Genomic DNA, 15,319 nt, shown 5'->3' on the forward strand with positions numbered 1-15,319 from the left:
AAGGAAGAACAATTCCAATGGTCGTGTAAACGTGAAGACTGCATTGCACAACCTAACATAAATGAGGTTATGGCGAACTTCTCCAAACAACTGGAAGAGTCCCTCAAAGTACTAACGGAAGAAAACAAAGAATTACGGAAATTAGCAACCTTTCTTTCCGAAAAATATGATGACCTCAAGAAAGAACTAGACACTTTGAAGAAAGATAAGAAAAATGCGGAAATTGCGACAACGGCAGCCGTGAACGAGCTAGAAGACTTGAAGCAGTATCAACGCAAAAACAATTTACTAGTGTGTGGAGTTCCTGCTGAAAAGGATGAAAAAGTGTTCCAGAAAGTAACTGAAGTTGGCAAGGCGCTGGGAGTCGATATAAAGCCCGAAGATATTGACGCTGCACACAGACTTCCATCCACGAAACCTGGACCACAACCTATCATCGTGAAGTTTGTTAATCGATGGAAGAAAGAAGAAATCCTCAGTAGCAGACGACAAAAAAAGACACTAAAAACGAACGAAATCGGATATAGCTCGGTAAATAACATCTATATCAACGAGCACTTAACGCCTAGGAATGAGACCCTCGCCAAAAAATGCCGCGAGCTACGGCAACAGGGGAAAATATTTGGCACATGGGTCAGGGACTGTAAAGTGTATATCCGTAAGTTCCAGGACGGTCCTTCGAGGCTAGTGGCAAACCCTGAAGTTCTGCATGAACTTGCTCACTCCAGCTGATCTGGAAACAACGAGGTAACCTTTCCTTGTGTTGTGCCCGCTTCAATTCCAAGCTTTCTTTTCCTAATTTCAAATTTTTGTCCTTACATAACCAAACCTGGATCCTGAAAACAAATTTCTTGAAGTACACGAATTTAAATGTGAAACCCTATATAATTATATTAAAGATAGAGTTTCAGAAAGTAGATCATGTGAATTGAAAGGCCTACACATAAATGCACAAAGCATGAAAAATAAATTTGATAATATACAAATTATCTTAGATCAGATTAAAGAAGTAGATATTCTTGCAATCTCCGAAAATTGGTTAACCAACAAACTAACCCACGCTTTTGAAATAAAAAACTACACTTCTCATCATGTGGTAAGAGAGCAGATAGGTGGGGGTGTTTCGCTTTATGTTTCAAACAAATGGAAAAGCAATGTCATAAATGAAATAAATAAATCTCATAGCATACTGCAAGTCATGATTACAAAAGGAAATCAAAGATATGAAATCATTACCATTTATAACCCACAGGATAGTAACTCTCCAAGTTTTTTGTTTGATCTAGAAAATATCCTAAATAGCAGTTCAGGGCATACTTCAATAATACTTGGAGATACAAATATAGACTTGCTTTCTACCTCCAGAAACAGAACTTTGTATGACAATTTAATAACAACTTACGGCTATATAACATGTAATAACAAATACCCAACTAGAGTAACAAAAACAACCTCCACATTAATTGATCACATACTTGTCACAAATAGTAGTAAAAAATGTCATGTATTCAATATAACAAATAACTTAAGTGATCACTACCTACTGGTATGTGAAATTTCTAGTGAAAAACCAGTTCCAGTAGTACCAATAATCAAAGATAGTGGTAAGCAATTTGTAAATTACAACAAATTAAATCAGTATATCCTACAAAATAAATTTAAATGTGAGGAAATGGATATAAACACTTATTATAATAAATTTATTGAGTATATTAGCACAGGAATTGAAACCAGCTCAATTTCAATAAAAAGAAAGAACCCCAAAGACATTCCCCTAAAACCTTGGGTTACCCAAGAATTACTAACACTGATTCACATCAAAGACTCACTGTTTTCAAAAACTAAAGTAAAAAACCCCTCTGCAGAAGTAATTGAAGAATACAAAAGAATCAGTAATAAAATAACCAAATTGAAGAGAGAGTTACAAAAAAGGTATTATGAACACAGATTACAGAATTGCAAAAACCAAAAAGAAACATGGTATGTAGTCAATGAAGTGTTAAATAGGAAGCTTGGACATAAACATGAAATCAGCCATCTGGTGGTAAATGATGTCAGCATTACAAACACAGAGGACATATGCAATAACCTAAATGAACTATATGTTAATGTAGCTGAAAATATAAGAAAAGGTCTTCCTGAAGATGAGCAAGTTCATGGCAGCACAACAGCTGAAAGTCAAACTAATAGTATTTTCATGTCTCCTACTGATGAATGTGAAGTGTTCAAAATTATAACTTCTCTAAAAAATAAAAATAATTTAACTGAAGATAAAATAACCAATGTCATGTTAAAAACCTGTGTTGAAAGTTTAGTGCCATATATTGTGGAAATTATTAACCGTTCAATTCTCAGTGGAGAAATACCCCAATTACTCAAATGTGCCAAAATTGTACCTATCTTTAAATCAGGAGATAATACAGATCCATCCAATTACAGACCAATTAGTATATTATCTGCAATTGGAAAACTCATAGAAATGGTAGTAAAAATTAGATTGGTAAATTTTCTGTATAAAACTAATTACTTTTCTAATAATCAATATGGGTTTCTCCCAAATAGAGGAACTGATAATGCTGTATTTGATACAGTAATAGATGTTCAAAAGACCTTAGATGAAAATAAATTAGCAGCAGGGCTACTCATAGATCTTAAAAAAGCATTTGACCTGGTTGACCACAAAATACTTCTGAACAAGTTAAAATTAGCAGGAATTAGAGGTTTAGCACACAAATGGTTCCAAAATTATTTATCAAATCGAAAACAATATGTGATGATTAATGATACTAAAAGTTTTAAGCAGCAGACAAAAATGGGAATACCGCAGGGCTCAGTACTAGGTCCAATTCTATTTCTGATTTATATTAATGACATACAATCTCTAACACTAAAGGGGAAATGTAAAGTATTTGCTGATGATATCTTAATAACTTACAAAGGACTATGTGAAACGCGAATTATGGAAGACATAAATTGTGACTTGGACATGTTATCGGACTGGGCTTTATCTAAAAAAATGATCATAAATGTGACTAAAACAAAATACCTAATCTTTCATAAAACAGCCCATAAGATAACAGCGGCCAACACTGTTATCCTAAAGGACCAAGTAATAGAGCGAGTCAACTCAGCTAAGTATCTTGGTATAATATTAGACTCAACACTTTCCTGGAAAAGCCATATTGATTATGTAATCAGCAAAATTACCCCTTTGATAGGAATAATGCACAGATTAAGATACAGTAATTTTTCTCATCAACAATTGAAGTGTATATATTATGCAATGATCCACCCACATCTAACATACGCAAGCTTTATTTGGGGAAGATGTAGGAAAGATTACATTAATAATTTGGAAATCCTACAAAAAAGAGCCATCAAAATCATGTATGGATTCCCCTTCCTCAAACCATCACATGAAGTTTTTTCAGAGTCAAATATTCTGCCATTCCATAAACAAATTGCATTTTCATCAGCAGTCTTTATGTATAAGCTAGACAGGAAATTAACCCATTCTACTGTTAACTTCTCCCATTTTAGTGAAATTCATGGATATGAAACTAGAGGATCATTAAGGATATATCCCTCTCATTCTAATTCAGTAAAGTACGGAGTGAAAGGCATAGAATCATCAATGTTTAGGGAATATAATGTGTTGCCTCCTGTTGTAAAGAACTCTAAATCGGTTTTATGTTTTAAGAAAAAACTGAAGGAATATTACTCTTATACAGATATCTTAATATAATCTCTATATAACTTGCTTTAATTAATACAATAATATATATATTGTCCATATTTAGTATATTACAGCCATGCAATATCTGAATATACTTCTGAAAAATTATGATCCTAACATGTAAAAAAAAAAAAAAAAAGTACTTGTCACTTTACAGAAAAGCCATTGTATATGAAATGTAATTATTGTGTTGCCTTAAAAAAGTATGTACTGTATTGTCCCTATCACGAGCCAGAGGCTCATGGGACCTTTTGTCACCAATAAATAAATAAAAAAAAAAAAGTTGTCCACCTCAAATATCTCGTGATCCGTTAAAGATATACGACATTCTGATTCCAAATTCTGTAATTGTATTAAGAGGCTCATAAAACACTGTCCAATTTGTCTCAATCACGTACGCAATTACTGAGAAACCGATAGCAACTTTTTTTTAAAAATGGGAATAGAACAACTAAGGATCCAGCGATAAGTTCAGTGAGTGCTTATTTTGCAAATCGACTAGTCTAGTACCGGGACTTCTGGAGATATTAAAAGATTTCATATGTGGAGGCATTAGACAAAAAACGCCGAGCCACTCGCTCTGATGTAGGGGGCTTGCTGCGTCACTGAAGCCTGATAAACACACTCTCGGATTTGCAAAATAAGCACTTCGCTGAACTTGTCAATTCATTCTTAGTTGGGTTAAGGTGCGTACACACTTGCGAGCATCTTGCTCATGAGCCGCTCGTGAGAAAATTAAATGTCCGAGCGGCTCGCGAGCACTGCTTGAGCCATTTGCTCGCCGATTGCTCGCCATTTGGAAGCAGGATCAGTCTGTGAATTACATGCAAAGATGTCTTCTGAGCATGAAACTGCTTGCTGTGATGGTAGCAAGTGGCGCAGCTATGATTATAGCCTATTTAAATAAGCAAAAGAAACCTCGTCGGTATTGGCGCACTGAGCTGTACAAAAAGCGGACTGGATCCGAATTAATGTTGGACATGAAGTTCCAGAGCGTTAGTGGTCAATATAAAAATTTCACCAGGATGTCACCTACTGATTTTGATAATTTACTGAACAGAATAGGTCACAAAATTTCAAGACAGGAAACGTACCTTCGCTCCCCGATTTCTGCTCAAGACAGGTTCGTACTTATTTTCCTTAACTTTCTAACAAATTTTTAAATTAATTTTTTAGCTCATATAATTTGAACCACGTTCACGTTTTTGTAATAGTACCTATTTATAGTTATCTTTTTTGACTTTTTCATTAAGGGATTTGTTCGATTCCTGAATTACATGTGTACTTAACATTTCAGGTTAGCAGTAACTTTACGCTTCCTTGCCACAGGAGATTCGTACACTAGCCTTCAGTACCTGTTTAGAATATCAAAGCAAGCCATCGGGAAAATAATTCCGGAGGTCTGTGCAGCACTTGTTGAGGAACTAGCAGAATATGTCAAGGTACGACAAATGAATTAGCTTGATTTGTTTCTGTGTTACATTATTTATTAGAATTGAATTTATAACGTACAAACTATATTGTTAAAATCATTCCAGTCAACATGAAATCAAACTGCACGAAAGTCAAAATGTAACTCCATTTAAACATAGTCATCAAAGTCATCTGAAGACATTGACAAGTTGGATTGTTGAGAGGGTGAAGGTACAGGATGTGTTTTTAGAAACTGGGTAGAGTTATCATATGAGGGCTCAGAGTAGGTTGGTGCATGAAGTGAAGGGGTAATTGCAGAAACTTCTTGTTGTGTCTGTGTTTGGTGGATGGTAGTCAGTTGCGTCAACTGAGGCTGAGAAGAGTATGCAGGAGCTGACTGATGGGACATTCCTGTAGCTGGACGTCCACCATATGATGAACTTGGCTGTTGGTAGCCCTGAAAGGCATTTTCAGGTGTCCACTTATAGAAGCCTCTATCTGCCTTCATCAAAATATCAAATACGGCCTGTTGAACACCTCTGTTTCAGGCGAATAGCATTTTACCTTCGCAGTCACGTACTTAAAAAAGGAAGTTACCTCGTCGTCCTCAGAGGGGAGTGCATTCACTTTTGTGGAAGCTGCTTGCAGTACTTGGAAAGCATTGGCCATCATTTCAATACCCTGATTACGCTCTTTTGTTTTCGCTCGCTTACGTGGTGTAGAGTTGGCAAAAACTTCTTCATTTTGAACTGCTGACTGGTTTTCCTATTCACTTACTTCTGTTGGTACTTGCGTTTCCTCATTATCAACATCCACCGTCTCCTAAAAGATACACGAATACATGTTACTGAATAGTATTTTTTTTACTTTTCTAACACTATGTGCCCGATGGTTATATTGTACTACTGCGCGTCGTGAGCCCGAGTGCCGCTGTTAGTAAGACTATTACCACGAACTTTCAAATGCTCGAATGCTATTCACGTTAACGAATTAGTTGTTACCTTAATGCGTTAAAGATTTCCCTTAATACCAATACATGGTACTACTGTTCGATATCCCCCTGTGGGTGCGGGTATCCCCTGCCTGCCGTAAGAGGCGACTGAAAGGGGCCGCAGGGGCTCTTAACATTGGAGTGTGGGTTGACGAGCACGGAGCCTCTACCTGAGTCTTGACACTGCTTACACGTATGCCAGGATCATCACTTTCATCTACCCTATCAGACCTCACTTTGTCAACTCTGTTCTTTTCCGACCTCGAAAGTATTACGTATGGAGGCATTTCCACGCCCTTCGTGGCCCTCGTCTTTCTTTGGCCGATACCTTCATCTTTCGAAGTGTCGGATCCCTTCCATTTTTTCTCTCTGATTAGTGTTATAGAGGACGGTTGCCTAGTAGTATACTTCCTCCTAAAACAATAATCACCACCGTTTACCGTTCGATAGTGATTGGTGATGCTGCCTAAGGACAATGTTTCGTAGCCATATGTGCTCAGCTAGATCTTCCCCAATTGCTTCGGTCAGCCCACTTCGGACAGATAAGCTCAGATTAATGTGCGCGTGTTCTAAGCATAGATTGTATGACTTCACCGATTTAGAATGAAACTGCAGTGAGTCAACCATCTCTCAAGTAGTCGATTAATATTGAATATTGAGATATGGATCCCGGACCTAGTACAAGCAAAGGAAATCCTACGCATGCATACAGCCCACTGATAAGTGAACAGATTTTTACTGAACTTGTAAACGTATCGGATTCTGATCTGTACAAAAGTGATTGTGAAGAATAAAATGAAGTGTTTGATTCCCCACAGGGCGATGAGTCATCAGATTCATCACCCGCCTCCATGGCTAAATGGTTAGCGTGCTTGCCTTTGGTCCAGGGGGTCCCGGGACAGATTCCCGGCCGGGTCGGGGATTTTAACCTTGATTGGTTAATTTTGGTGGCTCGTGGGCTGGGTGTGTGCCTTCCACACCATTAGAATTGTGAACAGGCCTGTTCTTTTTCTGGCACACCAAGTACATAATGCTAATAACCTTGGTATTTCTGCAAAATCCTCAACTCTAACTTTAGTTTATTTTTGGACAATAATATATTGAATGTTATCAGGGTGGAGAGTAACAGATAGGTCTATGCCCTATATCAAATGAATCTAAAGAAGCAAAAAGGCCTTTAAAACTGAAAACTCGTGACAGTGAATAAACTAAAGTTCTTTTTGTGGTAGTGGTTCAATTGTGTTTGATTCGTAAACCTTTTCTCCGTAACTACTGAACCACAACATCAATTGTAAAAACTGAATACGCCAAGTCCATTGGAACGCAATTTTCTTCCTGAGGATTTAAGGGTAGAGACGCCATTTTAAACCATCCGGGCTCATAGTGTTAATTCTCTTATTTTTTGAACATGTTTCTATTTAACTATTCTTTTAAATCTATTTCTTTTTTCAGCTTCCCAAGACTCCCACGGATTGGAAGAAAAAAAGCTCAACATTTGACACTGTTTGGAATATCCCTCACTGTGTTGGAGCCCTCGATGGCAAACATGTTGTATTGCAATCGCCAATAAATTCTGGCAGTGATTTCTTTAATTATAAATCATACTTCAGTATTGTACTACTAGCATTAGTAGATGGAAATTATAATTTCATGTTTGCGGACGTAGGATGCCAAGGCAGAATTTCGGATGGCGGAGTTGAACAGTAAACTGTATAAAATGTTAACCGAAAACACGTTGGGACTGCCATTACCCGAAGAACTTCCGGGTCGTCAAATGAAGTTGCCGTACTTTTTCGTAGGTGATAGTGCATTTGCACTCAGCGAAAACGTTATGAAACCATACCCGGGAGATCATGCCCCTGGAACTTCCAAGAGAATCTTCAACTATCGATTGAGCAGAGCTCGACGAGTAGTGGAAAATACCTTTGGTATATCAAGTTCCCTCCTCTGCGAACCATGTGACCTTGCCGCGGTGGGGAGGCTTGCGTGTCCCAATGATGCAGATAGCCGAGCCGCAGGTGCAACCATATCGGATGGGTATCTGTTGAGAGACCAGACTAACGAATGGTTCATCGAAAGGGGGGTAGCAGCCTTTCGGTAGTTGCAAGGGCGGCAGTCTAGATGATTGACTGATACGGCCTTGTAATAATACTCAACATGGCTTAGCTGTGTTGATACTGCTACACGGCTGAAAGCAACGGGAGACTACAGCCGTAACCACCTCCCGAGGACATGCAGCTCTCTCTGTATGAAAGATGTACTGATGATGGCTTCCTCCCGGGTAAAATATTCCGGAGGTAAACTAGTCCCCCATTCGGATCTCCGGGTGGGGACTACACGAGAGGGGGCGATCATCAGGAAGATGGATACTGACATTCTGCGAGTCGGAGCGTGGAATGTTTCTAAATCGTTGTGGTAGGTTAGAGAATCTGAAAAGGGAGATGGATAGGCTAAAGTTAGATGTAGTTGGTATAAGTGAAGTACGTTGGCAGGAAGAACAGGATTTTTGGTCAGGCGACTACCGAATTATCAACACGAAATCAAACAGGGGTAATGCAGGAGTTGGTTTAATAATGAATAAAAAAATAGGGCAGCGGATAAGCTACTACGACCAGCATAGTGAAAGAATTATTGTCGCCAAGATAGACACCAAACCAATGCCCACCACAATAGTGCAGGTCTATATGCCTACTAGTTCAGCGGATGATGAAGAAATTGAAAGAATATATGAGGAGATAGAAGATTTAATACAATATGTCAAAGGTGACGAGAATCTAATTGTGATGGGAGACTGGAACGCAGTGGTAGGCCAAGGAAGAGAAGGTAGCACAGTAGGAGAATTTGGATTGGGACAAAGGAACGAAAGAGGAAGTCGGCTGGTTGAATTCTGCACTGACCATAATTTAGTCCTCGCCAATACTTGGTTCAAACACCACAAACGACGGCTGTATACGTGGACGAGACCTGGAGACACTGGAAGGTATCAAATAGACTTTATTATGATTAGGCAGAGATTCAGAAACCAGGTGTTGGATTGCAAAACTTTCCCAGGAGCAGACGTGGACTCTGACCACAACTTGTTGGTCATGAAATGCCATCTGAAGTTGAAGAAATTGAAGAAAGGAAAGAATGCAAAAAGATGGGATCTAGACAAGTTGAAAGAAAAGAGTGTGATGGATCGTTTCAAGGAACATGTTGCACAAGGACTAAATGAAAAGGCCGAAAGAAACACAGTAGAGGAAGAGTGGAGAGTCATGAAAAATGAAGTCAGTAGGGCTGCTGAAGAAATGTTAGGAAGGAAGAAAAGATCAACTAAGAATCAGTGGATAACTCAGGAGATACTAGACCTGATTGATGAACGACGAAAATACAAGAATGCTAGAAATGAAGAGGGCAGAAAAGAATACAGGCGATTAAAGAATCAAGTGGATAGAAAGTGCAAGGTAGCTAAGGAAGAATGGCTGAAGGAGAAGTGCAAGGATGTCGAAGGCTGTATGGTCCTGGGAAACGTAGATGCTGCATACAGGAAAATCAAGGAAACCTTTGGAGAAAGGAAATCTAGGTGCATGAATATTAAGAGCTCAGATGGAAAGCCACTTCTAGGGAAAGAAGACAAAGCAGAAAGATGGCAGGAGCATATCCAACAGTTGTATCAAGGTAACGATGTAGATAATTTCGTTCTGGAACATGAAGAGGCTGTTGATGCTGATGAAATGGGAGACCCAATTTTGAGGTCAGAGTTTGACAGAGCTGTGAGTGACCTAAATAGGAACAAGGCACCTGGAATTGATGATATTCCCTCTGAATTACTGACTGCCTTAGGAGAAACCAGCATGGTAAGGTTATTTCATTTAGTGTGCAAGATGTATGAGACAGGAGAAGTCCCATCCGATTTTCGGCAGAATGTTGTTATACCTATTCCCAAGAAAGCCGGTGCTGACAGGTGTGAAAACTACCGCACTATTAGTTTAGTATCTCATGCCTGCAAAATTTTAACACGTATTATTTACAGAAGAATGGAAAAACAAATTGAAGCTGAGTTGGGAGAAGATCAATTTGGCTTCAGAAGAAATATAAGAACACGTGAAGCAATCCTGACTTTACGTCTGATCTTAGAGGATCGAATCAAGAAGGACAAGCCCACGTACATGGCATTCGTAGATCTAGAAAAGGCATTCGATAATGTTGATTGGACCAGGCTGTTTATGATTCTGAAGATGATAGGGATCAAATACCGAGAACGAAGAATTATCTACAACCTGTATAAAAATCAGTCTGCAGTGATAAGAATCGAGGGCTTTGAAAAAGAAGCAGCAATCCAGAAAGGAGTGAGGCAAGGCTGCAGTTTGTCCCCTCTCCTTTTCAATGTTTACATAGAACAGGCAGTAAAGGAAATAAAAGAGAAATTTGGAAAGGGAATCACAATCCAAGGAGAGGAAATCAAAACCTTGAGATTTGCCGATGATATTGTTATTTTATCTGAGACTGCAGAAGATCTCGAAGTTGCTGAATGGTATGGATGAAGTCTTAGGTAAGGAGTACAAGATGAAAATAAATAAGTCCAAAACAAAAGTAATGGAGTGCAGTCGAACGAAGGCAGGTGATGTAGGAAATATTAGATTAGGAAACGAAGTCTTAAAGGAAGTAGATGAATATTGTTACTTGGGTAGTAAAATAACCAACGATGGCAGAAGTAAGGAGGACATAAAATGCAGACTAGCACAAGCAAGGAAGAGCTTTCTTAAGAAAAGAAATTTGCTCACTTCAAACATTGATATCGGAATTAGAAAGCTGTTTTTGAAGACTTTTGTGTGGAGCGTGGCATTGTATGGAAGTGAAACATGGACGATAACTAGCTCAGAAAGAAAGAGAATAGAAGCTTTTGAAATGTGGTGTTATAGAAGAATGCTGAAGGTGAGATGGATAGATCGAATCACGAATGAAGAGATACTGAATCGAATTGGTGAGAGGAGAGCGATTTGGCTAAATTTGACGAGAAGAAGAGATAGAATGATAGGACACATCTTAAGACACCCAGGACTTGTTCGGTTGGTTTTTGAAGGAAGTGTAGGTGGCAAGAACGGTAGGGGTAGACCAAGGTATGAATATGACAAACAGATTAGAGCAGATGTAGGATGCAATAGTTACGTAGAAATGAAAAGGTTAGCACAGGATAGGGTGGCATGGAGAGCTGCATCAAACCAGTCTATGGACTGATGACTCAAACAACAACAACAACAACATATCAAGTTCAGTATTTCGAGTTTTAAGAAAACCAATGCTTTTGGAGCCCCCCAAAGCCGAAATCGTTGTTATGTTTGTAGTAGTTTTGCATAATTACCTGAGGATTCATTCCCCTAATTTATACACACCACCCGGTTCACTAGACCACGAAGCGAACGGAGAAATAATTGAAGGAACATGGAGACACAATGAAGAGATGACTTCCATGAGACGGCTACGAAATGTTCCTAGGAGATCTTCTGCTTACGTAAACAAAATTAGAGATGAAATAGCTGACTACTGCATGAAAGAAGGAGCTCTGCCATGGCAAAATACGTACGCTTAAACGAGATAAAGAAAAGGAAAAATACTCACTGTGTTTAGCGTCTGTCTTGGTTTATATCTTTCATTGAGGAACCCCAAAGATTCATACGCAAACCATCGGCTTTTGTAAATTTCCGTAGATCCTTTAAAAGAAAAAGATAATTGTACAAAATATGATTGAATACGGTATTGTATAGGTACTACCTGTTGAATTGCAACCTGTGTTCACTTTTGATATTTATTGATTATTATATCATTACTTGTTTACTACAGTTATTATTTTAAACAGATAATAAATCATGTACAAAAAGGAAGTTCAAGCTTCATTTTATTTAAACACGAGAACTTACCTTTTCCAGTAGTGCGACTGCTTTTCTCTTTGTTCCTTTCCCTCCGGAGTGATGCCAACAAAGAAACAATTTTCTTTTTACATTCATCCGCGGGTCGTCGAATTGTTGTGCCAATATCCCGCCATGCATCCTCTTTCACATTCTTTTTAAAGTGATCGCCATCTTTCGGGTCCCACAAAACAGAATGTGTCCGATAAGTGTCTATTAAAGTAAGCACATCTTCATCCGACCAGGCCGCCATGCTCGCGGGATGCTCACTGTAGCCGTACACACTTGCGAGCACGTTCCTTGGCCGTCCACACTGTGCGCGAGCATCCTTTTGTGCTCGCCTAGAAAACCGACTCCAGTCGGCTCGGCAGCGAGCGGCTCAAAACATGCTCGCTTTACGCTCGTTACCCCGTACACACTTGCGAGCATCGTAGTGTGAGCGGCTCGCGAGGCGCTCGGCTCGCAAGTGTGTACGCACCTTTAAACCACGCCGAACTTCCAGAGCAGAGAGACCAGTGATATTTTGAGTCCTATAATTGTTATCCTATATTACGTCCTCATTAAAGAGTTCTCTCTCCCATCACTCTCCTATCCTTTAATTTGCAGATGATCTTGTGTTATATTCATCCCACACTTCCATCTCAGATATTCACCAAAATATAGAAAATGATCTTTCCTCCCTTAATTCTTGGTTAAATCATCACAGTTTAGAAATATCCCCATCTAAATGTCAGTCTTTTTTTCTTTTCTCGTTCTCACCGAAATTACCAACCTCACATTCTTCGCATCCAATTCTCCCTAAACTACAACTCCTTCAAAGATGATATCACCGAGCTCGATAGCAGCAGTCGCTTAAGTGCGGCCAGTATCCAGTATTCGGGAGATAGTAGGTGCGAACCCCACTGTCGGCAGCCCTGAAAATGGTTTTCCGTGGTTTCCCATTTTCACACCAGGCAAATGCTGGGGCTGCACCTTAATTAAGGCCACGGCCGCTTCCTTCCCACTCCTAGCCCTTTCCTGTACCATCGTCGCCATAAGACGTATCTGTGTCGGTGTGACGTATAGCAATTAGCAAAAAAAAAAAAAAAAAAAAGTTATCAAGAGTTACATATCCCGTTTCAAAAATATCTGGCTGCCTGAAGTTTGGAATTATCTGTATTGGTCAGTGTTGTGTTTTTGAGACTGTATGTAAGAATTGGTGTATAATAGGACGTGTTCAATGTCATTTTTGTTTTCATGGGTATTTGCTCATCCCACAGCAGGTGTCTTACCTGGTGGTAAAATTGTGTTGCCTTATTGATTCGATTGTTCACCTCACGTTTTGCTAGGTTGTCATTTGATATAACGCTACCCAAGTATTTGAAAACTGGAACGCTGTCCAGTTGGGCTTCATTTAACATGACTATTGGTTCTGCTCCTTCCCCATACACTTTCATCACCACCGTCTTGGTCTTGCTGATGTTTAAACCATATTTCTTAAACTCCTCATTCCAGCTTTGCATTCTCTCTCCCAATTCCTCTTCTGAGTCACTCCAGATCGCAACATCATCTGCAAATGTAAAGGCTTTGATATCTCCATGTTCTTTCCTTTTAATGGATTTCATTACTACATCCATTACAATAGTAAATAGAAGTGGTGACAATAAGCTGCCCTGCTGCACTCCTCTCTTTGTTTCAAACCAGTCCGACAAACCACATCCTACTTGAATACAGCTTCTGTTCCCATTATACAGCATTTTCACTTTGTCTATGAGGCTGTCTCGCACTTGAAGTTCTTTCATGCAGTGCCAAATTCTTTCCCTTGGTACACTGCCGTATGCTTTCTCAGTGTCCAAAAATATTAGAAATAAAGGTTTGTCCTTCTCCCAGTATTTTCCATTAGCATCCTAATTGCAAATATAAGGTCTGTAGTTGACCTTCCTGGTCTGAAACCATACTGCTCTTCTTCCAAAATTGGTTCAACAATATCTCTGATTCTGGTCTCTATTATTTTTTCCAATATTTTCAGGACATGATACAGTAGTGTGATACCACGGTAATTAGTACATTTTCGTTGGCTTCCTTTCTTGAACAAAGGTACAATGATGCCCATCTTCCAGTCCTCTGGAATAGTATTTTCCTCCCATATCTTGTTGAGCACATGTAGCAGGTAGGGACCCTCTTCGGAGGCAGCCCTACCCAGGGAGTGGCGCCCCTGCCTATGTGAGTCCCAGAGCACACTGACCCGGTGTGTAACATCTGGTATGGGTCCCAGCTCAGGGTTACGAGTGAAGACCTCTACGGCGGAGAAGGTGGACTTCGGTACGGCGGAGATGGCGGAAGGGGCATACCCGTAGCGTCTGTACTCCAGAGGAGTGGCTACGAAAGGCGTCTGTCTCCATGTTAGGGGTGGCCTAATTTTGAACCTGGCAGTAGGTATAAAATGCCTTTGGGTGTGGCGAGCCCATCGTAACAATAGCCTATATGAACAAAACAGATATGGTGCCTCGGAAAAGGTTAGGGCGTCCCCAGCTAAAAGCGACCCACAGCTCTTCAGGTGCTGGGGGAACTGTGAAAAATGGGCAACCAGCACCAAACTACATCAAAATTGCAACAGTTAATGTACTGACACTGACGGGAAAGACAGAAGAACTGGTTGACTTCATGATAGAAAAAGATATAGACATACTTGGACTGTGCGAGACCAAGAAGAGGGGTACAGATCCCTCTGAGAGAAGGATACAGGCTGTATTACAGCGGAGGACCTGAAGCAAAAAATGGAGTGGCCATCATACTTAGAAGAGAAATCCAAGAATATCTGGAATATACAAAGTACCTCAGCGATAGGATGATGATGATGAGACTCCAGTTTGAAAATGGCATGAAAAATCTATTTCAGGTGTATGCCCCACAAACTGGTTGCATAGATGAACATCTAGAGGACTTCTTAGAGGAAGTGGAGAGACAGATAGAAGATAAGGAAGTACTATTGAAGGGAGATCTAAATGCACAAGTTGGAATGGAAAGACAAGGAAAGGAAGATGTTGTAGGGCCCTTTGGATATGGAAATGTAAATCCAGAAGGCGAGTTGTTGGTGGATTTTTGCATGAGGAATCAAATGATTGTTGGAAACACCTGGTTGAGGAAGAAGAACAGTCAGAAGATTACAAGGTATGGCTGGGGAGACAGACGGACAAAGACCATGATTGATTATATAATCATAGAGAAAGAACACCGGAAGAACCTTGTAGATGTAACAGCCATGCCTGAAGAAGCCTTTGGTGGAGATCATAGAGTTGTGATAGGAAAATTGAA

The 15,319-nt window shown here is 39.7% G+C and overlaps 1 long non-coding RNA gene across 1 annotated transcript; it reads left to right on the forward strand.

The window, feature by feature from the left end:
- The first annotated feature begins 4,299 nt into the window (after nucleotides 1–4,299).
- Nucleotides 4,300–8,938, forward strand: LOC137497003 (uncharacterized). The gene is made up of 3 exons (XR_011017583.1): nucleotides 4,300–4,859; nucleotides 5,034–5,178; nucleotides 7,593–8,938. It is a non-coding gene; the product is annotated as an uncharacterized lncRNA (long non-coding RNA).
- Nucleotides 8,939–15,319: the final 6,381 nt, after the last annotated feature.

This window comes from Anabrus simplex, chromosome 1 (assembly GCF_040414725.1).
Source record: "Anabrus simplex isolate iqAnaSimp1 chromosome 1, ASM4041472v1, whole genome shotgun sequence".
Classification (NCBI taxonomy): Eukaryota; Metazoa; Arthropoda; class Insecta; order Orthoptera; family Tettigoniidae; genus Anabrus; species Anabrus simplex.